This window comes from Lonchura striata, chromosome 6 (genome assembly GCF_050655825.1).
Source record: "Lonchura striata isolate lonStrDom1 chromosome 6, ASM5065582v1, whole genome shotgun sequence".
Lineage (NCBI taxonomy): Eukaryota > Metazoa > Chordata > Aves > Passeriformes > Estrildidae > Lonchura > Lonchura striata.
This window is the reverse complement of record NC_140708.1, coordinates 2,147,798-2,173,938: the sequence shown is the minus strand read 5'-3', so window position 1 is coordinate 2,173,938 and position 26,141 is coordinate 2,147,798. Positions and strand designations below refer to the sequence as shown.

General features: G+C 49.3%; 1 protein-coding gene across 1 annotated transcript in view; it reads right to left on the bottom strand.

Annotated features, from left to right (window-relative positions):
• CDH23 (cadherin related 23) overlaps positions 1-26,141 on the bottom strand; it is a 186,496-nt gene that overhangs the window by 108,083 nt on the left and 52,272 nt on the right. The gene's annotated exons all lie outside the window — the stretch shown is intronic.

Genomic DNA, 26,141 nt, shown 5'->3' with positions numbered 1-26,141 from the left:
CAACACAGAACTTCATGTAAAAGTCAGTTGTAGTTTCCACAGCAACTACAACCTGGCCCGATTAACGCAGGCATGAACAGTTCCATCGTCATAAATCTGGAACTAATCTACATGCATAAAATATGCAGCTGAGTGCACAAAATCAGCAATGGCAAGTGCAGTTTGGCACTTCTTATTGTTTAACTTCACAGCGGGAAGAACAATTATCCATTTTTGGTGGAACAGCTGCATGTTCCTATGCAAATCTTAAAATGCATATTCTTGTCTCTCCCTAAAGGCACGAGCACAGACTGCCAGCTAAAAGGCTCTGCTGGGGCTCCAGGTACACTTGGGCACGTCCCCCTGCCTGTGACACCCTCAAAAGGGTTGGCAAGGAGCTAAACCTCAAAAGGGGACACAGCAAAGGTCCAAAGTGAGACCTGAGAGTGGCTGGGATAATGGGGATTATTCCTGAAAACCTCTCCCCAAGTCTCTGTGTTTTATTGTTAACTCCTTTCATATTGAATTGGTCTCCCTCAGCCTACAGAGATGTATCCTGAAGTGCTGAGAGGATGGAAAGGAGGCTTGAGGAGAGGCAGAGTTTAGAAGATGGGGCACTGCTTCCAAGAAAATCCTTGGCCAAAGCTGTGAAACAGACAGCCATTTTCAGGTTTTTTGGGAACCACAGGGCTTGCAGTAAAACAGAGGCCGTCCCAGTCAACACTTCTACTAAAAAATATAGGAAGACAGGGCCCCACACTCGGGAATCTTTTTTAACCAGCTCAATACTGGGTGATGGCACAAACAAAGAACCAGAGAAGCCAAATTTTCCCAGTTAATGCTCAGGCCAGCAGAAGTTTGTCCTCAAGGCAGGTGGCAGGTACCACAGAGCAGGGAACCCAGAGCACACTTTGCAGCTCACAGTGATGAACCCAGGCTCAGGACACTCATCCCAAGCACATCCCTCATGCCCCTGCCCTGGTATCCAGGCATGTGGCATTGCAGGGACCCAAGCTCACCTTGGATTCCAAAATTCCACTTCCCTTTCATCAGTGTCGCTTCTGCCAAGGTGTGAGAGCTTGCAGCTCCCACTTAGGTTTTCCATTTGCTTTCCTTTCTTTTTTTTCCCCCTCCTCTAAATCAAGCTGCTCTAGAAAGCCTTGCAGGGCAGGCCTGAGGATTATTTTTTAAAGCGCCTTCAAGTTTTTTGGCCATCAGCAGTCACAAAAGCATAAAAGATAGCTGGAAGGGACCTCAGAAGAGAAACCTGGCCCCTGTGCTCCACCTAAATCATCCCCATCCTGAAAGGCTTCTAGCAAGGGAGACACCACGTCCTCCCCAGCCCATCTGGTCCCGGAATTTTGCTGCCCTTTGCCTTACAGCTGCTCATTTTCTGGAAGCTTAACCCAGCCCTGCCCTGTTGCCGTGCTGCCTGACTTTGTGACACACACTCAGCACCTTAATCCTGGTTTGGGCATTTAAACTGCTCAGGAACTAGGATTTTGTCAGCTGAGGGGTGTGTTGGGTGAAGGAGCCCTTCATGGGTGGCTGTGGTGAGTGTTTGCTTTCTGAGCACTCCTAAAACACCTTCTCAGACAGGACTAGAGCATCTCCGCAGCCCCTCTTTTGGTCTCCCTGCCTGCCCCAAGCCATCACCACCAGGAGCAGCTCCAGAGCATGCCACAGCCCTTCTGTTGCTGCTGCCAGGGCACTGCTTCCAGCACCTCACTCCACATGCTCCAGCAAGTCACCTTCCTTCCCCGAGCCAGCGGGGCACCAATGCCACAGCACGGGGCACCACAAATGAACCATCCACAGGGAGGGGCAGGGCAGGAGCACGCTCAGGGCTGCACGGAAGGGCCTGGGCTCTATTGCCCTGGGAATAAGAATATTCATAAGGATAAAGCTGGCCTTGATGAATGTGTTTCCTCTCCTTTTTAAGTGCCACTAGCCACTGCATTTAACATGCAAATCCTCTCTGGTCACCCGTGATTACGGGGCTGCTCTGGGCTGGCTGTGAGAGAGGAGAGCTTGATTTCCCCCGCATTGTACTCCATACAATAGCCCCAGAGCAGGCTTATGAGGGGACTTCATCTCCTGTCCTTGCCGGGAGGGGACGCGGAGGTCACAGCTTCGGTGCTGTTGTCTCCAGGACCTGCAGACACCGTTGGGTGACTTCCATGGCTTCATCCTTGTTTTACAGCTTCTCTCAGCAGCTCCCTTCACCGGCCAGGACAGCAAGAGCCACACAAGCAGGGGGTCAGCTCTGGACAAAGATCTGGCCCTGAGAATCAGTCATGGACATCAACACCAGAGCATCTGAGGGGCTCTGAGGGACCCCAGGGCTGGATCATGAGCGTGGGAGCAGGAGCAAAGCCCGAGTGAATTTAGGAGGGGAGCAGAAGGGCTCCCAGGCAACAGGAGGGGTGTTACAGGAACCAGAGCAGCATGGCTAGAGAGAGGGAAATCACTGATTCTGCCCAAAATGCACAGGTCAATGAGAAGATTTCACTACCAAACACGTCCTTATTCCCAACAGCACACAGGGGAGAGGATGCAGATTTGTAAGGAATGCTCTGGGTAATGCATCTTTTTTTCCACAGCTCAAGTTCAAGCAAACAAAAAAATTCCCCCAAACCAGCAAAACCAGCTGCAGGGCGCAGACATCCCATGTCAACAGTCCTGCAGGGAAAAGGTCTCATCAATGCTCATGCCCTGGCAGGCAGTCAGGATGCAGTGGAATTTCAGGCCATCTGCCTTAAAAAGCATAAAAAGTATGTCTTTAAAATCCTCTTGCCATTTCTGGGTCAAACAGGCTCGAGATATTTCTCAGCAGGAAGCTGGCATCTTTATTTCTCAGAAGCTGTGGTCCATCATCTAAACAATGAAGCAAAACATCTGGATCAACAGAAGAGCCCGGGGCTTATGTTTGATGCTAAATACCGAGCAGAGGACACAAGCCAGGGAGATGCCTTTGGAAAGCCCCGTGCTGGATCATGTTTCTGCTTTTTCAGCACTTACAGGTCCATTTATAGGACTCTTCTGCATATCCTTCATTGTTTTTCTTCATTAACAAAGACTAATTGTGGTTATGCTTATCTCACCAACAGGCAAAAATAACAAAATCCATCCTTTTTTTTTGTCCAGGCAGACAACAGCCTACAGGTGCTCATGGCAAACAGGTGAGCTTTCTACACGAGTCGCCAAATCCTGTCATTTTTTAAAGCTTTAGGCTCTCTGCAGCAGCCTGCGATGGAGGCTTCATTCACTACAGAAAAAAGAACTGGTGACAAAACTGTGTCATGTCATTAAATCTTTGTTACGACTTCAGCAGATGTGAGATTAAAAATAAACATGCAGACAGATGCAGCCTGCTGGGGGGGAGGAGGAGGGCAAACGGGAGTGGGACCTGCTCCCAACCTGTCTCCAGCACCCCATCCTTCACCTGGCAGCTCAGTAGGAGCAGCTCCAGCACCCAGGTTACCCCCAGAGCAACTCCAGGAATTAAAGGGCTCTGGGGTGCTAGGTGGTGATGCCCTTTGTGCCTTCCTTATTTTGCAATAAACCAGTAAGAAAAGTTCAATCTGTTAAAAAAAAAAAAAAAAAAAAGTATTGGAAGAAGTTTGGGGGGGATCCAAAAAGAAACACTGAACAGTAATGGAAGAGCCCCTAACTCTTAATCATAAGGAGACTGCTCTGTTCAAGTGGGTCCCCAGCAGCAAGGACAGGTTGGTGTTAAAATAAGGAATTTTAACACCAAAATAAGGAACTAAACCCTAAAATCCCTGTTCAAACATGGAAGGATGTTGGTGCACATGGGGGAGGCAGAGGAGAGACCAAGACCTTGTCTCTCTCTGAGCAGTGCAGAGGTGTGAAATCACAAATAATCACAGAATGAGTCTGACCACAGTGTTCTGCTCCCACCTTCCTGCTCTAGCAGGGCCATGCCAGAGCACATGGCACAGGATTGTGTCCAGAGGGCTCTGGGATATCCCAGAGAGGGACACTCCACACCCTCTCTGCACAATCTGTTCCCGTGGCCAGGACAGTTCCGCTCAGGTTCAGGTGGATCTTCCTGTGCATCAGGTTTTGCCAGTTCCCTCTTGTCCTGTTGCTGGGTCCCACAGCTCCATCCTCCTTTCATTCTCCCAGGAAGTTGTGTTTCCATCCCAAAGCTGCCATGGGATGGCCCAAGCACAGCCACCACAACAAACATCTCCCGTGGGCTGTCACCTCCCGTGTGACCTCAGCAGGAGTTACCAGACACAGATGTGCCCTGCCAACCCCGACAGCTGGGACACCACAGCCTTATGTAACATTCTCTGCAAAGGGGCAATTAAGGCTGAAAAAGAGGTTACCAAAAAGGGACTTTTTAAAATATTTACACCTCACCCTCTGGCCACACTAGTAGTCTTTAATATCTTATCATGAACCCTATTACAATATGCATTATATTATTACCCATATTATAACATGCATTGGTAATAAAATTTCGGGTGGATGCTGCTCCACCACGATGTGGCAATACAAGGTAGGCAACAGTCCAGGGGAGATGCCCTCTCTGGTCACAATGTGAGCAACCTGGGACAGTGGAGAGTGTCCCTACCCACAGCATGGGGCTGGGGCTAGATGGCCTTTAAGGTCCCTTCCAACCCAAACTGTTCCATGATGTGTCCAACCAGGCAAGTCACGCGAGCTGAACATGAGGGACATCTGAAAAAAGCCAGGGCACCACCTCCTCTGGTCTGCCACATATTGTTCCTCTCAAGTTGTGCCAGGGGAGGTTTAGATTGAATAGCAGGAATATTTTTTTCATGGAAAGCTGGTGTAGTTTGACACTGGCCATTCACCAGGCACCCACGAAAGCCACTCACTCACCCTCCCCTGCCACAGCTGGGCAGAGAAGAGAAAAATTTAAGCAAAGGGTTCATGATTTAAGGACTGGGAGAAACACTCCAAGGGCAAAACAGGCTCAACTTAGAAGTAGAAAGTGAGTTTATTACTACCAAAATCAGAGGAGGATAATGAGAAGTAAAGCAAGTCCTTAGAAAACACCTTTTCTTTCCCCAACCCCTCCCTCTCTCCCACTGACAGCACAGGGATCTCTGCATCTCCAGGGGATCCCACAGGCTGTGGGTGGATCTCTGCATCCCCCTGTGGATCCCCACAGGCTGTGGGTGGATCTCTGCATCCCCCATGGATCCCCATGGGCTGTGGGTGGATCTCTGCATCCCTCATGCATCCTCACAGGCTCTGGGTGGATCTCTGCATCCCCTGGGGATCCTCAGAGGCTCTGGGTGGATCTCTGTATCCCCTGGGGATCCCCACAGGCTGCAGGGGCACAGCTGCTTCACCATGGTGATCACCATGGCCTGCAGAGCAATCTCAGCTCTGGTGCCTGGAGCACCTTCCCCGCTCCTTCTCCACTGACCTTGGTGTCTCTGTGTTGTTCCCCTCATGTGTTCTCACCTCCTCCTCTTCTCTGGCTGGAATTAACACTGTACCTTCAACTTTGTTTTGATTTCGTCTTAAGTCTGTTATCAACATCTCTAACTGGCCTGTATTTGGCCAGCAGCATGTCCATCTTCAGAGCCATCAGGGATTGACTCTGCCAGACATGGTGGAAGCTTCCAGCAGCTTCTCACAGAAACCACCTCTCTGGCCCCCTGCTACCAAAAACCAGCCCCTGCAAGCCCAACACAAAAGATTTGTCCAGCACTGGCAAAGTGCTGGACAAGGAGGTGGTGGAGTCACTGCCCCTGGTGGGATTTAAAAGATGTGGCACCTGGGGACATGGCTGTGTAACCTGGCAGTGCTGGGTTAGTGGTTCAAGTTGATGATCTTAGAGGTCCTTTCCACAAGTGATTCTTGTGAAAAGGCTCTCCTTTCACACCAGGGTAACAAAACAAAGGCTGTTTGCAGAAAACCCAGCTTCCATCCATCCTCTTTCCTGAGGCCCATGGCTCCTGCTCCCACAGCATTAAGTCCCTCTGGCTGTCAGAGCGCTGGCCCTGCTCAGGGAGCAGATTTGCACGGTACCTTTGAGAGTTTCCCACCACAGCAAAACCATTTCATGGGCCATGGGCCACCAACACCCCAGACATGCTTTGATGCATCAGTCTTGTCCAACTGGCCTGATGTCAGGAGCCCCTGGGCAAAGGGCTGAGAGGGGGAATATGGAGAGCTGACACTTTTACAGCAGGGTCAGCGTGGGAGAGAAGCAAAGGTGGGAGATGAAGCAGAGGAGAGCTGGGAGTTCATTCTCCAGATGCTCCCTTCAATGCATCCACTTTTCTAGCACACAGAGCGAGCAGCTGCGTGGCTCTGAGCTGCTGGCTGGGATTAAACCACCACAACCTTCTGACAAGAAGGCTGGGCACCAGAAATGTCTGTTTTTGGTATGTTTGGGGTTCATCCCTCCACAAACCTTCTGGCAAGAAGGCTGGGCACCAGAAATGTCTATTTTGGTGTATTTGAGGCTCATTCCTCCACAAACCTTCTGACAAGAAGGCTGGGCACCAGAAATGTCTATTTTGGTGTGTCTGGGGCTCATCCCTCCGCACCAGCCATCCCTCTCCCGTGGCTGGCCATGTAGAGGACCTCCATCTGACCTCCCAGGGCAAAGTCACCCAGCTGAAGCTGGTGGGGATGATTAGGATGCCGATGCATGCTCTAGCCACGCAAATAAATGTGCAAAAGCGGCAGGCAATCTGGCCCAGCAGCTGTCGGAAGGTCAGTGAGATGAGGCGACGCAAAGGGCTGGGGGGCACACGACGATGGGCACGGGGGCTCGAGCAGCAGGCAGCTCTGCTCTCCTCCCTGGCACAGCCTCACCAGCCCCACTCCTGCTTCCCCCGGCCCTGCAGCAAGGCGGGAGCTGACCGCTCCCATCAGGAGATGCTTCGCTGCTCCGCGCTCCTGTTAGAGCTCAGGTCAACCTATTACTCTTACATAAATCCCTGCTGCGTTCCTGGCGGCTCTTTTCCCTCTCTCCCTGCCTCTGCTCCACGCATGGGGTGGATGAGAGGAGCTTTGCGCTCTGCAAAAGCCGGCTGGCACATCCCTGTGCTACAGGCAAAGGCGCTGCCGCCGATGCCGAATCACGGCGGGCGGGAAGGAGGGCTCAGTGCCTTCACAGCTGACATGGATTCCAGCTATGCTCCTGATACACCTGCGACCCTGTCTCTCTCATCCTGGGCTGATTTAACTCACCTGTTCCTGCCCAGGTCTTGTTTGCTGTGGGAAATAAGTGCAGGAGCAGAGCCACAGGCAGTAGGAAAAAGCCAGCCCCGTGTTTTGGGTTCTGTCCCCATGCTCCATCCTGGGTCCCTCGCTCGTGCCAGCTCAGAACGCTCGCACAGATGTGCGCAGACTTCCAATTCCTGTGTTCTTAATTGCACTTTTAATTACATTTATTAATTGCATTACTGCTCGTCCCAGCCAGGCAATTTCCAACTTCTAAGTTTGATTTTAAAACCTGATAATTTCCCTTTTTACAATTTTTTTCCTTTTGGTGGAAATCCACCCCACCTTTCAATCAGCTCTCATTAATATGTACCTCTTGTTGCTATCTCTATTAAGTGACCTCCCTCATTATCGGGTGACACTGGCAAACAGCCACCGCAGAGCTATAATTCAATTGAGGGGCTTTTGAAAACACCATAAACACAGCTGGAATGGATGCTTTATAGGAGCTGGAGAGGAATTAGCTGCTGGATAACCACACTCGGATCTGAGAGTGCTCGTTCACGGCAGACGCGGCCCAGCCCAACCTACGAGGAAGGGACATCACAACCACCCAGCCCACAGGGGAACTGGTCATGCTGGCAGGACAATGGCACTCAGCAGAGGACAAACAGCCACACGGAGCAGAAGATGCTCTGGTATCCTGTGGGATAAACCTACTTGCTTTTTCCTGCCCAGAGGCTCCCCCTTGCCCACCAAATATAACCCTGTCCTTGCCAACACGGTGGCTGATCCATGGCACAGCACCCCCAAGAGCTGGGGCTCCTGGTGGCACCAGCCACTTCTGCAGCACAGGTCTTGAGGGGAAAGACCAGGAGAGGAATCATGGAATCCTAAAATGGTTTGGTGGTTGGGTAGGGAAGGACCTTAAAGATCACCCAGCTCCAACTCACAAAATCCAGCAGCTTCCCACTGTTCTGGGAGGGGGCAGAAGAAAAGGGTGGCAATGCAATCACCACTTCACTAAGTCAACATCCACAGCCAAATTTCATCACAAAAATCACATTTCTCTCCCATTCTGCATCTCCAGCCTTCAAGGAGCAGGCAGGGCCAGGGCAAGGGCTGGGAGGCAGTCTGTGCTTCTCTCCTCGGCTGCTGGTAGGTCAGTCCCAGCTTTGGAGACAGCAGATGGGAAGCCAAGATGGTCTAACGAGACATTTGAAAGTCAGACACAAGTGCCAAGAATGCGAAAACCTGTCAGTCAGAGAGCCCCTGGCTTCAGCAGCATCACATTTCTCCTGCTGGTGTGATTTTCCTGCTGGAAAAAGGCGTTTGGAGCAGTCTCCAAACTCTCTGCAAGGGCATCCACGGCAGATGGCCCAGCACCCCTTTGGCTCTCATCTTCCTGGAGATGGTGGGCATGGAGCAGGTGGATGCAGGTGGCCACAGTCAAGGTCTGCCCTCCTGCAATAGCTGCTTTTGTTTCAGGAAGCAAAGGATTACAGAATCCAGGGGGATTTTCCACCATCCCTCCCCTCAACATCAAAATTCAGTAGCAAAGTCAAACCACCAGAGTGATTTACCACCACCAGAGAGCATTCAGTGTGGGGTAAGACAAGAAATCTGTTTTCCAATTCCTGCTTGAGGGCTATGCCATAAACCAAACAGATCCTGGTTTTTTTAATACCCTCTTTTTTTTAATTTTGTTTTGTTTTGTTTTGTTTTGTTTTGCAGTTGCCACTAACTTTCAGTGTCTGGCACCCCATGGCCGCCCACCGGGTGATGCTTGGGATGGCAAATGACTTCCATTAAGGCAGAGTGTTCACACAATGCATTACAAATGAAACCCTAATGACAGGACACCGGCACCACCGCTCCCACTTGATATTAATTGGGTGCCACTTCCTTTTAATGGTACATTAATTAATGTGGGATAGCAACGGAAGTCCACGACACCCCCATTAATACAAATGAATTCATTATCATGGGTGTTACTAGAAGAAATGACAAATAAATCTGTAACAGTGGGACACTTCAAATAATAGCCACGAGTCATTAGGTATTGTTTTCATTTATACAACATCCTGCAAATATATACATGAAATCTATGGATGCTTATCTAGCCACACGTCCCTCTCCATGCCTCCTCCCTGGCTCTCAAGCTGTGCTGAGCCACCTTGGAGGGCCACCAAGCTGGCCAAGAAGAACTGGGACTTGCTTTGTCACTGCACTGCCTTCTTGCTAACTCTTTTATTCCAGCACTTGTCACTATCCCCTTCTCTTGAATCTTCAAAAGACCCTCTGATCTAGCATGTGTAATCCTGGAAAGAGGATCACCTTTCCTTGCTCCATCCCTTGCACTCTCATTATAGCCAGGCCTGCTTTTGTGCCTTATTTATTTATTTTATTTATTATTCTGGCAGAGAAGCTAGAAGCACCTTTCCCAGCACAAAGCAGCCCACCTCTGACCATGGGAGGAACGAGTAACATGTCCTCAGAAAACTAAGGAAAAACCCCACAACTCCCTTTGAAATCTGGGATTTTTAAGTCCCAAAGATCCATCAAAAAGAAACTCTGCAGCAGCCTGAGAGCGGGGACCTGCCCTCAGCACGAGTGAACACAAAATTCCATACGGCTGTGCTGATTCAAAAAACACTTCCCTGCCTTCCGTGGACGGCTCCATTAGCAGAGGAAGGATCGATGGGTTCAGCTGGGGTCTGCTCGTCGGGCCGTGCTCGTGCTGAGGCAGCAAACTCCTGCTGGAGCCACGGCACGGACACCACCGTCCTCCCACGGGGCAACACCCCAATTCCCCGTGTCCCACTGCCCCGGGCTGCTCACGGGCACAGACAGCCTGGGCAGCGGGATGAGCAGGGAACAGCTTTGTGAAATACAATATATGGAGGCTGACACGGCCTTGAGCTGCAGGAAAAGCCGGGCAGGAGCTAGGCCCAGCAAATTAGACACTTAATAAAGACAGGGAAGCCAGCAACCCAAAGGAGGGTTTTTTACCAAATGGGGAAAAAAGTATGATGCTCATCTTTAATCTGAAAGAGGAGAGATTTAGGTTAGATGTGAGAAAGGGATTTTTTACTCAGGGGGAGGTGAGGCCCTGGCACAGGGTGCCCAGAGAAGCTGGGGCTGCTCCATCCCTGGAAGTGTCCAAAGCCAGGTTGGATGGGGCTTGGAGCACCCTGGGATAGTGGAAGTTGTCCCTACCCATGGCAGGGGAGTGGAATTAGATGAGCTTTAAGGTCCCTTGCCACCCAAATTATTGGAAGATTCCTGGTGTTTCTGGGTGTCTTGCATTGCACTTGGGGATGAGACATTTAGGAAATAAGAGAGAAAAGGGAAAAGTTATTTTTAACGTGCTGATGTATCTAAGCCACGTCCAACCTGATTTATTTTGTGGGTGTACTTGATGAGCTGAGTTTTGATAAGTGCCATTAGAAATTGGGTGTTTGTGCTGTGATTTAACCCACGAGGGGAGCAGCCCTGGGCCTGTCCCTCGCTGAGCCAGGCCATGCCCTCTGCACCTCATGTGGGACTCAGATTCAGTCAAAGGAAGAAACTGAGAGTTTCTAGCCAGGCAAAAAGCCTGGGAAAGAGCTGGGAAAGAATGTAAATAATTCTTTATCTCTCTTGTTTTTCACATTGTTTATAGTTACGTTCTATCACTGTGCATCAAGCACTCTGCACCAATGCTGTGGGCTGTTTTCACTTCAGGACCAATGGAGTTGGTCCTTGTGGAGCTCTGTATAAAAGAGCAGGGTAATTTGAATAAAGAGGAGTTTACTCTCACAGCCTTCTGAATCAGTTCTCTTCATTCCCGTCCTGCCTCGACAACAACACCTCACGCTGTCTCCACTGCCCCGGCAGCTTGAGAGGTCTCCTCACCTCCTGCTCAGGCTGTTCTCAGGGATTTAGAAGCACAGGGAAGAATTTCTTCCTAATATCTAAGCCAAACCTACTTTCTGTCAGTGTGAAGCCAGTCCTCAACATTGACTTGATAACCCCCTCTGAAAACCCGAGCTCTCCTTCAAACTGACCCCTAACCACGGTTTGGGGAAAGATGGCAGCAAAAACTTCTAAAAACCATTTTTTCTGCAATTGCATGTGTCTGCCTGAAGTCTCATAGCCTCTGTGTTGAGGCAAACAATTTTTCCCTCTAATTTCTCCTCATTTTGTCAAAGGAACCAGCCTTTACAATCCAGCCCAAAGAATTTGCCAAGCACACTGAGAATTCACATCAGAAGAAGAGTCAAAGCAATCTACTGGTGACACCAGTTACGTCAAGCAGACTTTAAAAATACCTTAAGTGGTTTCTAAAAAGACCCAGTTTTTCATGACAATAGTGCTCGGCTGGTGTTTTGGGGCTTGTTTTAACTGGGACCATCACAACATCCAAGGCAATGGGGTCCTAAAAGCTCACCACAATGTCTCCTGTAGGGATAATACAGCAGGAAAAGGCTTAGAAAGCACATGCCAGCACAGGACATCTGTGTTAAAGAGCAGGAACAAGGTGGGAAAGGAGAAGGAGAGAGAAAACAAATGAGAAAGAAGAAAACCTGCACTTCTGTCCTTTCCCCCCCACTCAGGTAATGCCATGTTACCTCCTGGCAAAGATGCTGGCAGATCTGGGACAACCCCAAACCCAGACAGACCCAAACACACACAACCCTGGAAAAACTTTCCTTGCTGAAATCATTCCCTTTGAGGCACTGCCTTCAGTCCCAGCCTTTTCCTGAGTGTTGACATTCCCCCACCAGGATCAGACCTTGTCAACAGCCTCATCGCCTGTGGCTGTGGCTGAGGAGCAGGAGAGAGTCAGGATCATTTGCCAGGGCAGGGAAAAACTAATCCTGCATCCCCCACTCTCAGCCCTCCTGCCAGGCTCCTGTTCCTCTTCCCATGCTGATTGGAGCAGCTCATCCTTCTGCTGATTGCAGCTGATGGTCCTGCCTGGGTTTTGCCCTTCCAGACCAGACCCTCAGTTATCAAGGGTCTGGTTTTTATAAAAGGTTTGGGTTTTTAACTGCGTTTTTTTGTGGTTTTTTTTTTTTTTTTTTTTTGTGATTTTTTTTTTTTTCCCAGTTCAGCTAGTGAGTTTATTTTTGCTTGGGCTCTTTCCTGCCCTGTCTGGATGTGCTGATGGATTTTGGGGCTTGCCAGAATCCAGCAAAACCAGGCTCGCTGGGTAGTATTAACTTCTAACCCCCGTGTAAAAATAGCAGCAATAAAGCAGAGTGAATAATATCAGCTTCACCTAATGTAACTTTGATTAAAAAGTGCTGCCCTCTTCATCACTCCTGGGTGGTAACTCCAGAGAAATGTCCTTCCCGAGGGATGGAAAGCCAGCGAGGTCTGGGGAGAGAACAGCCAGTACCAGGCAGGCACATTCCAGGGCTGCTGCTGAGCCTCACAGGGAAGGTGGAGGCACCAAACTCAGAGGAAAAGCCAACAAAACCGGGGGAAAAGGCAGATTCCTGCCCGTCAGGGTACCAAGGCAGCCCAGACTGGTATTCCACAGTCTGTGCCAGCCCCTGGAAATCGCTGAGCTGTCATTTTCACACAGCAATTACCTGCTCCCAGCTCCTTCCATCCCCACTCCTTTCCCAGAGATCTGAACTCTGCAGTGACAAACCACCCTGCAGAAAAGACGGGCTCGGGCTTTGGGAGGAAGGCTCACACAGCAAAAACTCTGGGGAGAGTTTCCCTGTGGTGTGATTGTCTCCAAGGTGCTCAGCTGGTTTTGGGGGGTTTTGACTCTTCCGACTCAAATCCAGCTGCAGGACCAAACCCCTGAGGGCCATGGCACAAAAACCCCATCCCTTCCCTTCGCTCAGATGCAAAAACTCCCACATATTTAATTATTCTCCTCTTCACTCCTGCTGCTGACAGACTGTGTCAGGAGCTGTTTTGTTACGGCGTGCAGGAGGAGGCAGGAGAGGTTTTAATTTCACGCCATGCACCAGGCGCTGCAATTTTGGACACTGTTTGTTATCTGACTTCTGGCCCTATCTCTGGTCCTGGCGCTCGCAGGCAGCCGTGGCCAGTTGGCTTTTTAATTTATTCTCTCCTAGAATGGGGATTCTGTTCAAGTGAGAGCCCTCACTGCCCAGGCATGCTGCTTTAATAACAAAATGCCTTCGAGTTTGGAGGTGCGACCCTGTGCCAAGCTCGGTGCCACTCCTGAGGGGCTGCAGCTCCTGTGCCACGACAGGCAGGGCTGGAGGAAACCCTGCTGCTTCAAATCCTCCTGTCTTTCAACTTCTGTTCACCCAGAAAGAAAAAAAAATCACCTAAAATGGAATTAAAACAATTCCCAAATCTGCCCCTCCTCAGGTGGGTGAACCATAACCCCAAATCAAAGGATGACTTTCTGGAGAGTGAGAGGAGTCCTAGGACAGTTTGGGTTGGAAAGGACCTTAAAGACCATCTCATTCCAAGCCCCTGCCATAAGCAGGGACACTTCCACTAGCCCAGGTGGCTCCAAGCCCCCTTTAGCCTGGCCTTGGACACTTCCAGGGATGGGGCAGCCACAGCTTCTCTGGGCACCCTGTGCCAGGGCCTCACAGCCTCACAGGGAACAATTTTTTTCCCAATATGCCTTGCCATCTAGCTCTGCCCTGTAGCAGCCTGAAGCCATTCCCCATTGCCCCTTTCAAAAGCCCCTCTAGGTACTGGAGGGACCCCATTTCCCAGCAGAGGATTGAGGATGACTTGGGAAACAGCTGCCGTCATCTCTCCAGGTTAATCCTTTAGCCAGAAGCCATGTGAAAAACTTCCTAGGTTTTTTGGCACAAGCAGAAAAGCAAGGCATGAAGTCCCATTTGCAGGCTGGGAAGCCATGACATCCCTCTTGTGTGGATGTGCAAAAACCACCCCCCAAAACCAGCTGAGCACCTTGGAGACAATCACACCACAGGGAAACTCTCCCCAGAGTTTTTGCTGTGTGAGCCTTCCTCCCAAAGCCCGAGCCTGTCTTTTCTGCAGGGTGGTTTGTCACTGCAGAGTTCGGATCTCTGGGAAAGGAGTGGGGATGGAAGGAGCTGGGAGCAGGTAATTGCTGTGTGAAAATGACAGCTCAGCGATTTCCAGGGGCTGGCACAGACTGTGGAATACCAAGAGGCAGCCGACAGAGGAGAATCGATACCTCCCAAGGGGTGGGATTATTAGGGAGAGAAAGGTGCTTGAAAGATCCATAAGTGTCTGATGAGTGACTATTTCCAAAGCACAGCTGGATGAATGAGAATTGCCTTCAGAAGGATGGCGGGGTGTGCCTTCAGCCTGGGGATGCTCCAGCAGGGATGGAGAAGTCTGGCAGCAAAACATGGCTGTGCCATCATCCCCCACCTTCCTGAGGCCCTCCTCTTGCAAAAGGGAGCTCTCCTCTTCCCCTGGGGCCCGCTGGAATGTGCCAGGTAACATCTCCTGACAGGGATTTTAGGGAAAACCAGCTCTGCCATTCTGGCCTCTGCACTGGCATTTCCTTCAGAGAGGCAGCAAAAAGAGGCTGCAGGAAAAAACGTGGGGTTGCAATTCTTCTTACCCAAAGCACCTCTGCAGTCATTAACAAAGCACATCTGTCAGTTCCCCGCAGTTGTGTTCCACCAGCACTTTTTAAACTCCAATTTCCATGCTTTGCTCACCCCCTCCACACTGCAGCCACACACAAGGCCCATCCTACAGAACCATTAACATCCCCCCAAAACGATGAGTGCATCTGTTTCACACCTCTCCATAAAGCCGTGGTGTTGGAAGGATGAAAGTTTGACAAGAAAGTTTCAAGACATGCATGCTTGGCAGAAAGCTCTCTGAACATAGAACCTGAGAATGAAATAGAGATGGAAGATAATTTGGATAGAGAAGAGGAAATGTAAACTGAGGATTGCTGAGACAGTCTTTGTTGACGACTAAGAAAGCAAAGGTTAAGTTGAGTTGGAAGGAAGTTTTATGACCAGAGCAAAGGATATGTTGATCACAAACAAAAAATGTTTTTACCAAGCAGAAATAGTTCTTAGGGAAAACAGAAAGATACCACAGGCAAATAAACATGCCAATGTGGCAAGTAGAAAAAAGGTCCAAGGATTTTCCTCTGCAAGAAAACTGAAAAACAACCTTAAACTTAAACTGCAACATACTAACTCATATGATTGGATAGTATTAACCATAATATGGCAATTATGTAGTTATGATAGGCTACAGGTAAAAGTAAAGGTATAGATTGGTTTTTAAGTATTAAGATGCTCAGCAAAGAAAAGTATATAATGAAATGTAACCAAAACTAAGGGGTCTTCAGGCTTGTCTGCAGCTGGAGCTAGATGAGAGATGCAGGCCTCCAGGCAGCTCTTCAAAATGCAGTTTATTGTACCCAAGATGTCACAGCAGTCCAGGATGTAGGCACAGGGTCTGTCACCCACAACCCTGCACTGCTGTAACATCTTAGGTACAATAAACTGCATTTTGAGGAGCCACCTAGAGCCCCACATCTGTCATCTCAGCTCTTACTCCACAGGCAGCCACCAGGATCTCCTCCAGCACTCCCAAGTGACAATGACTTCAGTTCTCAGCCCCAGGAGGGCTGGTTACCTGCCACAGGGACATTTCTCTCTCTCTCAGGATTTTTCATAGAGGTGCACAGAGAGAAGAAAGAGAAAACAATTTCTACTTCTGCTCCTCGTTTTTCACATGTGCTTGGAGAATTGTTTACCTGGGGTGATTGCTTGATTGGATTTTGGTGAGGATTGTTTGAGCCTGATGGCCAATCCAATTCACCTGTGCATGGACTCCGGAAAACAGGGTCATGAGTTGGGAATGAGTTAGATTTGGTAGTTAGAGAAAGTAAATTTGTAGTTTTAGTATCTTCCTTTACATGGTATATTAATGTACTATAGCATAGTTATAATAAAGAAGTCATTCAGCCTTCTGAACTGGAGTTGGGCACCATCATTTCTTCCCGCTGGGTTCTCCTGCATTTTACACAAGTTACCCACAGCAGCCATCCTGTTCCCCAGGGGCAGCTGAGCATCCGAGCAGCCAAGACAACAACACAGGACAACAACATCGCTTTGCTTCTCCCTGACAAATCAAGCACACACCTGCCAAACCATCCTTAGGCTCAGCCTCTTGGAAAAAACAAATTCAGGCACCTCCAGATGAAGATTTGCCCTCTGGACACGAACAGGGAGCTTGTTTTAAACAAGGATGCCTCGAGGCATTCCAGCTTCCCAGAGGTTTCACGCACCCAGCAGCTCTCTCTGCCACGAGCAGGCTGCTGAAAACGCAGCCTGGGAGCTGCTTCTGCTGGCTTGGGGGAAATTCATGTTCAGCTTAGTGCTAAGCATGTTTAAATACAAAAGTTCCTCCTGGATGAGAGCAGCCAGGAGGCCAGGGAGTCTCATTTTCCCAGGGGAGAACCAATTGCTCACAGCATATCTGGCTAGGGAAAAGGAGTGAAAAGCAGAAGAGCTCTCTCCTCTCTGACCCTCATGCAGCTCCAGCCTGTGCACAGTTATTTATTAATTTAAACTTTTTTTTTTTTTCAAAGATGTAAATACAAATGGGATTTTCTTTTAGGAGGAGAGAGAAGCCCAAGGAAGGAGGGAGTGAGGAGGAACCTTAAAGAGCAATTTTTGAAATGTCAGCAGGCAAGAGTTTGCCCAAGGACAGCTTAGATGTACCATTTGTTTTTCAAAGGAAGTTAAAAAGGCTTCTACATGCCTCGGTTTGCAGCAGAAAAAGAGCAAGACATGCTCTCCAAAACCTTCATCCTGCAGAATTTCTTCTATTGGTTTTTATTTTCTATTCAGTGTAAGAAGAATGAAAAGCTTTTTTGTTTAATTGGAGGAGTTATTTGTTAGCACTTGGCTCGGGCCAGGAAAGGAGGGTCAAAAACCAAGGATGCATGGCACCAACAGTGCCACAGGCAGCCCTTGGAGCTCTTCTGGGATCTGGAAGGATGGGGAAGCCCAGGGATAAGGGGCAGAGGACAGCAAGAGCTCCAAGAAAACTCCTTCCTCTCTGCTCCTGTCACCTTACAGAGCTTTTTGCACAGCTAAATCTCACCTCCTCCAGCATCCCACCCCTGTCTGTGATGGGAAGGTGTGTGTTGGGTCCACACGCCTTTGCTGTGATTCTGAGAGCACAAAAATCAACAAAAGAAATCCTCTAATTTAAAATTAATGAGACTCGTGAGGAAGCCCGAGAGCTCCAAGAAACCAGCAGATAAGAGCTGTCACCAAAATCCTATCCCTCCCCCAATGCCTGGATCAGAGACAGTGAATAAACATCCAGCAGCAACAAATGTGGGATATTTTGGGCACTGCCAAGCCCACCACTCGCCCATGTCCCCAGGTGCCACATCCACACAGCCACTGAATCCCTCCTGCCACGGTGACTCCAGCACTGCCCTGGGCAGCCTATTCCAAACCTGACAACCTTTTCAGTAAGGAATTTTTTCCTAATATCCAATCTAGACACCCACTGGAGCAAAACACTGAAGTCAAAGAAAAATTCACCTGGCTGAGGCTAACCCAGAAGTGAGTGCTAAGGCTGCAAAGTGCACAGCTAGCTATAAATAAAAGCTAAAAAAGAGCACTTTTGGATGTAGGTCTTGCTCTCAAAACATTCCCTGTACTGAGTTCAAGACTTAACCAGGAAATTAAACAAAAGCACCTTGTCAAAGGTGTGATAAGGAGGGGTATTTTTTTTTTTTTGGGGGGGGGGGGGGGTGGGGGAAGGTGCCTGTTTATCACCCAGTGCAACCAGGGGTGAGAGCAGCAATGGCAGCTTGGCACGGGTGCAGCACCCACACCAAGCACAGACCTGCAAAACCCCATTGAAATGCAACATGTAAAAAAAATGTTTTAAGAATGCATCTCCTTCAAACCAGCTGCACATTCCGTGGCCTAAGACTCAACTGCTGCTCTTCTTCCCATCCGTCAGGCTCGGTGAAGGATTTGCTGTGTGGGTTTTGTTTTGTTTATTACTTCTAATGACTTTCTCATTATCATTTCGCTGTGAAACATAAACGATGGTTATGGGAGAAATCATATTATTTGGATGGCTTTATTAAATTAGAGAGCAAATCTGTGTATATTTCTGGCTCAGGATAAATGTTTGAACTTTGAGAGGCCAAAATTCATTTTCAGACAAAGGCATTTTCGGAAGCTTTGGAATCAGTGGTTAAATTTGCCCTCAGCTGCAAGGGAGATGTATGGGGGTATTTCTCAATTTAATCCCTCCTCGAGATTTAACCAAATCACCAACCCAAAACCCTGCTTCTAGTTCTGCTTATGAGAAACTTGAGACTTGTGGAACATAATGGAAAAATAAAGGGAAAATAGCACTGAAAAAAATACAATAAAATAATAAAATCATCCTGTCTCCATGTGCCCATTCCCCTAGTTCTCACATGGAGACTTCAACCAGCTCATGCATTTCCTGTGAATAAAATCACTGTCTTCACACCTTTACAACATGAAAAAATGCTTATTCCTACAGGTACTGCTGCAACTGAGAACACCAGCACTGCTGCACCAGGAGTATTAACATCAGCCAGCACTGTGCAGGTGGAAAACTGTGCCAGCATGGGCTACCTGCAAGGATTAGGGATGTGACACTTAAAATACACAAGGAGAAGTCTGGCACCTTCTCTGCATGAGGCTCCTGAAAGACCCAACCTCTGGCGACAGAGGAAAACAAGCAAGTGTGACACACAGGATGAGAAAGCTGCTGCTAAACTGGCAGAAGTTTCACTTTCCTCCTCTTTTCCATCCCTCCCAGTTCAAGGAAGGGAACAGAAGCCAAATTCATTTTCCATGCAACAAATCAAAGCCCCCCCACCTCCCCCCAGCCTTTTAGAACCAATACCTGACACTGGAACAAACCTGTTAAAAAGAATAAATTCCCCCAAGCACACCCAAAGGGAAAAAGCAATAGAAAATCAACCCTGATAAAAGAAGTATTAAATGAAAGCACTTTCAGTGTGCCAACTCAAAATGTATGGCCCACAACAAGCTTGGTGAGAGAAATCCCTGCTGGAAAAACACAGCAAGGAAGAATGGAGGGGAAATATGCCTTCCACTTACCTTGAGGGCAGAGAATATGACGTGAGCTACAAAGAACAGGCTCTGAGGCAGTGGAGACAGGTCTGGGGTCTACAGAACCCCAGAGGGTCTTAAGCAGCCCAACCATTGTGGGAGCACAGCACTGGAAGGGACACACAGCAGGAATATGCCAAACTGCAAACAAGCAAGATCTACTCTGCTAGCAGCTCGGCAATCAGCATCAAAGGAACTTGGGGAAAAACAGGGAAAAGGGGCAGTTTTTGAAGCAGGGACAGCTCTGGAGGATGGAAACCAGGAGCTGGTGCTGCCTCTGCACTGCCCAGAGCAAAACACAGCAGGCCATCCTTCCTGCACCTCCAGGAGCTGCAGCTGAGCAGAAATGCTGCCTGGACACCCAGCAGCCCTGGGAGTGCTAAACCCTCCCTGCCCCGGTGGCATGTAGTGGGTGGGCAGCAGGAGCAGCTCCCCCAGCTCCAGAGCCAAGGGATGCCCACCCCTTCCCAAGGAAAAGGGAGGGGGGAAAGCAGATGTCTAAGTAAACTGAAATAAATGAACTTTAGATGTGAGAAGAATGAGTTAATTAAAACCTCCTTGTCCCAGACTGTCTGGGAGCTCCAGGCAGCCACCATGTGTCAGCACGACCACTTCCTCCCTAAGGAAAAACCCACTGGACTGCTAAAATCTCCCCAAACGCTCAGGAGCATCTTTCTCCTCCTTCTCTGCAATGGAGGTCCTTTGTCCTTGCAAGAAGATTTATTTTCACAAAAGCCATGCAGCTCCTTCTGTTTGCTCCTCTCCTTACTGCTCCTCCTCCCCAGCCCCTGGCAGCTCTTTGGGTTTCTGACACCAACCACCACTATGGCCATGACACCACCCGTGCCTACAAATGGCAGGAAAACCCTTGCGAATCCCCCCCAGCACTGGTGCAGCAGGACTGAGCCAGGGAGCCTCTCTGCATCGGGGCTGCCAGCAGCCAGCCCATCCCCGGGCACCCCCATCCTGCTGGGTGGACAGGGGACAGGGGACAGCCCACGCTGCTGAGCTTGCACAAACACGCTGGCTGTGACAAGTACTTGCCTTCCCCACAAATGCTGTAAGACAACTCTTGAGCTGGACTTGGAGGGAGGCAGAAAAGCCCACAATCCCATCAGCTCTGACAACCCCTTTTTGTTCTCTACATGTCTGGTCATAGCACATTCCTAAACCCACTGCCAGGCAGATGCTTCAGATGCTCAGATGGAAGCTATGGATGTACCTGGGAGCACACAAAACGAGGGATGGTGTCTGAAACCAGCTTCCCAGTGCCTGCCAAGAGCCTGCAGCGAATAAAAGGCTGAGCTGCAGCAGACAGCAAGCAGCAGCAGCCTGTTTCACACACCACCTGCACCTCGGAACGGGGCTGCAACACCAAACACGGTGATGAAGAACTGATGTGACACTCTCTCAGCAAACTCCTGTGTCCAGGGATGGTCTCCTGCTTCTTACAACAAAAGGACAGAAATCCTATAAACACATTTATCCTTTGCAGAACATCTCTTGGCACCAAATCGATGGAAATAACCAATGCCCTCTTCCCATAAGAAGCACATGGAGGGCTCCATATCCCATTCCCCCTCTCCCCCAGTGTTGCCACCCCCTTCGTTCCTGGCCACACCATTTTCCAGAAGCAAGAGCATCCCAGAGGATCCAACGCTCCATCAAACTGCTGGGGATGCAGAGCGAGAAAGAGAAGAGCAACTTTTGCCAACCATCTTTTTGCAAACTCATAGAAAGGGAGAGAGAGAAGAGCTAAGCCTCCTTGGGAGGCAAAGCCTTCAAAAGTTAAATGTATCATGAAAAAGAAAACTTCTGTCACTGCCTAAAAAGGTTTTTGACAGGTCTTCATTTGTAACCCACAAACAAATGCAGTTTCTCATGCTCCATGGACTCTAATATCACTCCAGAGCAGAGCCTGAACTCAACTCTCTGTTGAAAAGCTGGAGAAGCAACCACATTAAAACAGCTCTCTTCACTGACTTTGGGCACACCAGAAATCTTTCATTTCAGGAGCTGCACCTAAAGTGCCTGGGAGCACAACCTGAGCAGGCAGAAACTGCTGCTCAGAATCATTTCAATGGCTTTGGGTGGGCCAGTCGCAGTTAAGTCAAGCCTAACAAACAAGGCATTATTATACAAGGCAGAAAGAGAAAGTGCTTTGCCCTATTTAAGCAAGTCTCAGAAATCTCTTTCATGTCTGAGTAGATGAGAGAAACTGGTCAAAACCCAACAATTCAGGCCCATGCATTGTGTGCCACCTGGGAAAAGGGGACAGAAAGTAAAGGGAGAGTCACCCACCCACAGCAGGGTTAGGGACAGAAGAGAAAAAAGAACACAGACCACCCCAAAAGGCACAGGCAGTGCAACAGCCTGCCCAGAGAAGCTGTGGCTGCCCCTGGATCCCTGGCAGTGTCCAAGGCCAGGCTGGATGGGGCTTGGAGCAACCGGGACAGTGGGAGCTGACCCTGCCCATGGCAGGGGAGCGGAACAAGATGAGCTTTAAGGTCCCTCCCAACCCAAACTATGAACATGTCCACTCCCACAGCCTCTGCTCTCAATCTGAAACCTCAAAACCAGAGCACTGATGGGCAGCAGTCCAGGCAGATGAGTGGCTGCCTGCCCCACATCCCAACATTCCTCCTTGCTCATCCATTTCAAAGTTCAGCCAACACAACCTACTTGCCCAGAGAGTCCCTTGTAAGACATTTACAAACACAGGTGAGCCTGGAATTCCATATTTCATCTGGATGACGTGAGCAGAGCCTTTTTACATCTTCATTTTGTGTTAATTTTGCCTCCTTGCTTTCTTTCTGCAGAGTTTCCAAGAGTTCGTGTCAGCCACCAATTCATCCCTCATCCTGAGGGCCACAGAGCCCAGGTTTGTCACCAGCCAGAGGAATCCTCTAGAAAGAAAACCTGCAGGAGAGAGATAAGCAGCATCTCCTCCACTCATCAGAATTCAGGGAAAAGACCAAAACAAATATTAATGAGAGGCACTTAACTGTGCCTGTTCAGCAATCAATAACGGAAGACAGGGCGCACAACTGGGCTGAGCATTTCACACCATTGATGTGCTGGGGTCCAAACTGGGGGAGTCTTCTCTAATCCCCTCCTTGGGGCTGCACCAGCAGCTCTCCAAGCCCCTGTCCCCTTCCATGAACTCCCAGGACTAGAGAGACAAGGGACAGTCACTAAACCCTCACTTGTGTTTTTAATGACTACACCCATTCTGACTAGCCACACTCCTCTTTTTGTTAAGATTTTTATTCATCTGCTTCTTCAGGTTATTCCAAATTACCATTTGGAATTAGCCATTTGGCCATGCCAGTGAAGGCTCTGGAGCATCTGTGTGTGTATGGGTGGCATTTTCTTAATGGGCAGCACAGGGAGAAAGCATGGGGCTGCTTTTTGGAGTTCTGAGTGGGGAAGGGGCCAGCCAAAGGCTGTGACCACAGAAGGACACAGGGTGAAGGCAGCTGAGCTGCAGGGATAAACTGGAGAGCAAACCAATGCCTGCAAGGAAGGAGATTTGCAGCTCAGGAACCTCTTTACCTTTCTGCAAAAAAGAAAACCCTTCCTCTGCATCTCTCCCTAGTGTGGCTTCTCTGCTGGTTCAGTTGGGTGTTCAGTGAGCCAGGGGTGCCTCCCCAGCTCCTGCTCTGCCAGCAGGATGCCAGGCTGGGTGCCATTCGGGGTGCCGGAGCGGGTCCCGCCGCGCGGCTGCGGGAGGAGAATGGCTTTCAGCTCAATTACCCTTCACATTCCGATTCCATAACGCTCTGGTGAGGCTTTTTAAGCAGGTCCCCCCCAGACAAAGCCTGCCTGCCGCAGCCCAGCCTCAAGCTCGGACGTGCAGAATGGAGGTGAGGGTGAGGCTCTGCTCTCCTCTGCCTGAGTCCTGCCTTTCCCAAACATCTCCCTGAGGCTGCCTTCTCCTCTCCTCACCATCTACCATTTATGCGGCTCCTCTGCGCTCTTCTTCCAGCCTCTGCTTGCCTCCCGCAAGCCCAAAGCAGCAGACACGTGGGGATCAGGCTCCTTGATGCTGGGTGCAAGCTTCTGGGCCACCAAATGCCCCACCCACCCTGCAGACACAGGGCCAGCGCAGTGCAGACACCCACACTCCGTTTCAGAGGTGCTACTGTAAGAGAAGGAGGTGGTGAAACTCTCACAGCTTCCACAGCCAGGTGAGAAAGAGATTTGTGCCTGCCAGAGCAGAGCTGACCTCCCCCAGACACCGCCGAGGCGCAGCAGCGGTGACGCGCGGGCACGCGGCGAGACGCGGAGGTGCTGGCGAGGGACTGGATGGAGCACACGCCCTGGAGCTGTGAACTTGTCCGAGTCCAGCACATCCCTCTGGCTGCCCTGGCTGTCCCCAGACCCTGGCATGAAGTCAAAACCACCCGTGGCTTTGATTTTAGCCCGTGAAAAAGTTTCCAAGTTTGTATGAGGGATTACAAGCCACTAGGGTTTGAGTAGTGTGATATTTGAACTAACATAGGGTAGAAAACTAGAATTTTGGGATTTTTAGAATGGGGTTCAAGGGGGTAAAAGATGGAGGAATTTGGGCATGTCCTGGCCTTCTTCTTTGTCTTGCCCTCCATGTCTTGGTGTGATGGTGACACTTTTTTATTGGTTTAAGGTAGAGACACACTGTCTAATATAGACTATAGGAATTGGTGAAGAAATTGTAAACACAGACACGTAGTTTTGAGTATATAAGGTGGGAGCCACCCAGGGCTCAGGGCAGAAAGTTATGGCCTCCTTGCTAGCCAGGGCTCGGCAGGTCAGAAAAGGAATGTTTAGATAAGAAGAAATAAACAACCTTGAAAGCACAGTCAGACGCATTCCAGGCTCCTTCTTTGGAAAGGGAAGCAAAGGCTCTTTTTGATCTCTTGGGGTCACCCTGACCTAGGAACCCCGAGAGAAATCAGCACAAACTTGCTGGAAAAACTGCCCTCCACACAGGGCAGCTCTTGTGTTCCAGGCCCTCGGGAAGGAGGTGGCCAAGGGAAAGCCTTGCAGTGGAGCTGTGTGACACAGAGGGACGCCAGGCTGGTGGGGATCCCTGTCACTGTAGGGGGACCCAGCCTCTCCAGCGCTCTCCAGCCCCAGCAGGACCTTCCAGCTGTGCTCAGAGGCAATGCCGTGACTGTCCCACAGGGCAGAGACACCCCCACCTGCACAACTCCTGGCTTTTCTCCCCAGCACCATTTCCCTGCTGGCTGCAAAGACTGGGGTGAAATTTTCCTGCTGGCTGCAAGAACTGGGTGCCTTGCAGCGCCACCATCCCCACAGGGCTCACACCAGCAGCCACAGCTTCTTTGCAAAACTCCTTTCCCACAGGCATGAGTTACACACGGGAAAACAAACCATCCACCTGTCCTGCCATTTCCCTCTCAGCCCCCTCATCCCAGGGAGTTTTCTCCTGGGGGGCTGAGGAATCTGCAAACACACACCTGGCTGCGCATTTAATAAAGTGTTTTTCCAAGCACTTTATTGTGCAGCAGATTCAGGGAGATCTAGCATTTCAATTCAGGGTCATCTAAATCAAATAGGCAGTAAAAATTGTTCCCTTTTCAGGGTTTTCACCCAGCTCTGGTTATGGGATGGAGCACAGGTAGATCCCTCTTTTTCCACAGCTTGGAAAACCACGCTCTCAACTTACCCTTAAATAAAGATGTACTAATTAGGGAAAGATCATCTTCCAGTGATGGTAATGAATGGAGAAGTACTTAAAAAAGCATCCTTTGGATACCAGCAGACAGCCTATCAGTTACAAACTCCTTTTTTTCTTCCTTAAGCACCAGTTTGAAGGTAGTGTTGGTGGCCATCCTGGCACAAGCAGCTGGACTCAGGTCAGGAGGTGCCTCCAAACACGTGTGAGTGACTGAGGTTAATCTCACACAGGCTGGGCAGGAGGGGCTGACTTCACTCATACCTCCTCTTCTCCCCTCCCTCCTCCCCACTACCCTTTCCAGTTTGATTTACAATTGCAGGACAAGCCTAGGGAAGTAACATATCACCACAATGAAAGCCAAGGCAAGGTCTGGAAAACAAGGGGGTTGCTGGTATAACCATCACCTGAGCTCAGAGCTGCAGCCAAACACACCTCCCTGGCAGCCCAGCAAAACCCCCTGACCACACAGAATGAGCTCAGTTTCCTGGAAAAAGAGGGACAAGCAACCATCATCCTACACAAAGTGACAGCTGTGACCACCTCTCCTTTTTCACCCACTGGGTTTGCATCCTGTCTTAGAAAAGCAAATAAATATGTTTCACACATCTCCCATAAAGCAAATCTCCAAAACTAAAAGCTCCCCATATTTTTCCTCCTTGAGCCAAAATTGCCTTGAACCCTCTATTCACTTTCCCTGCTCTCTCCATTATTTGCACTAACAAAATAAATCACCCACATTTAAAGTTCCCACAGCAATTAATGTTTGAAATTAAGTAATGGCCCCTAATTTTGATTGAAATTTCTACTTAGATCAAATTCCCTCCATTTGTAATGAAAATAGTTTGAAACCGATACAAACAGTTCAGTTCACACATAAATATTTTAAAAACTTACAGAGAGGCTGATTTAGTCTATTATTTTACCACAAAGTTTGACCAGCAGTAGAAAGCTTATTATACATGACTGTCACTGACACATTACAAACTAATAAAACACAAAATGCAATTCTCAAGAAGAAATTGGAATGAATCTATTGCAAGAGCGATTTTTATGGTTCTTTTGAAATGCTATTTCTCCCCAGCTTTGCTGTCAAAATGGAAACATTTTCCCTAAATATTTCCATCTTAATTAAAAATGGTGTTTTTATCGGAAAAAGTGCCTCTTGTGCCAGCTGCAGCTTCACATTCCCA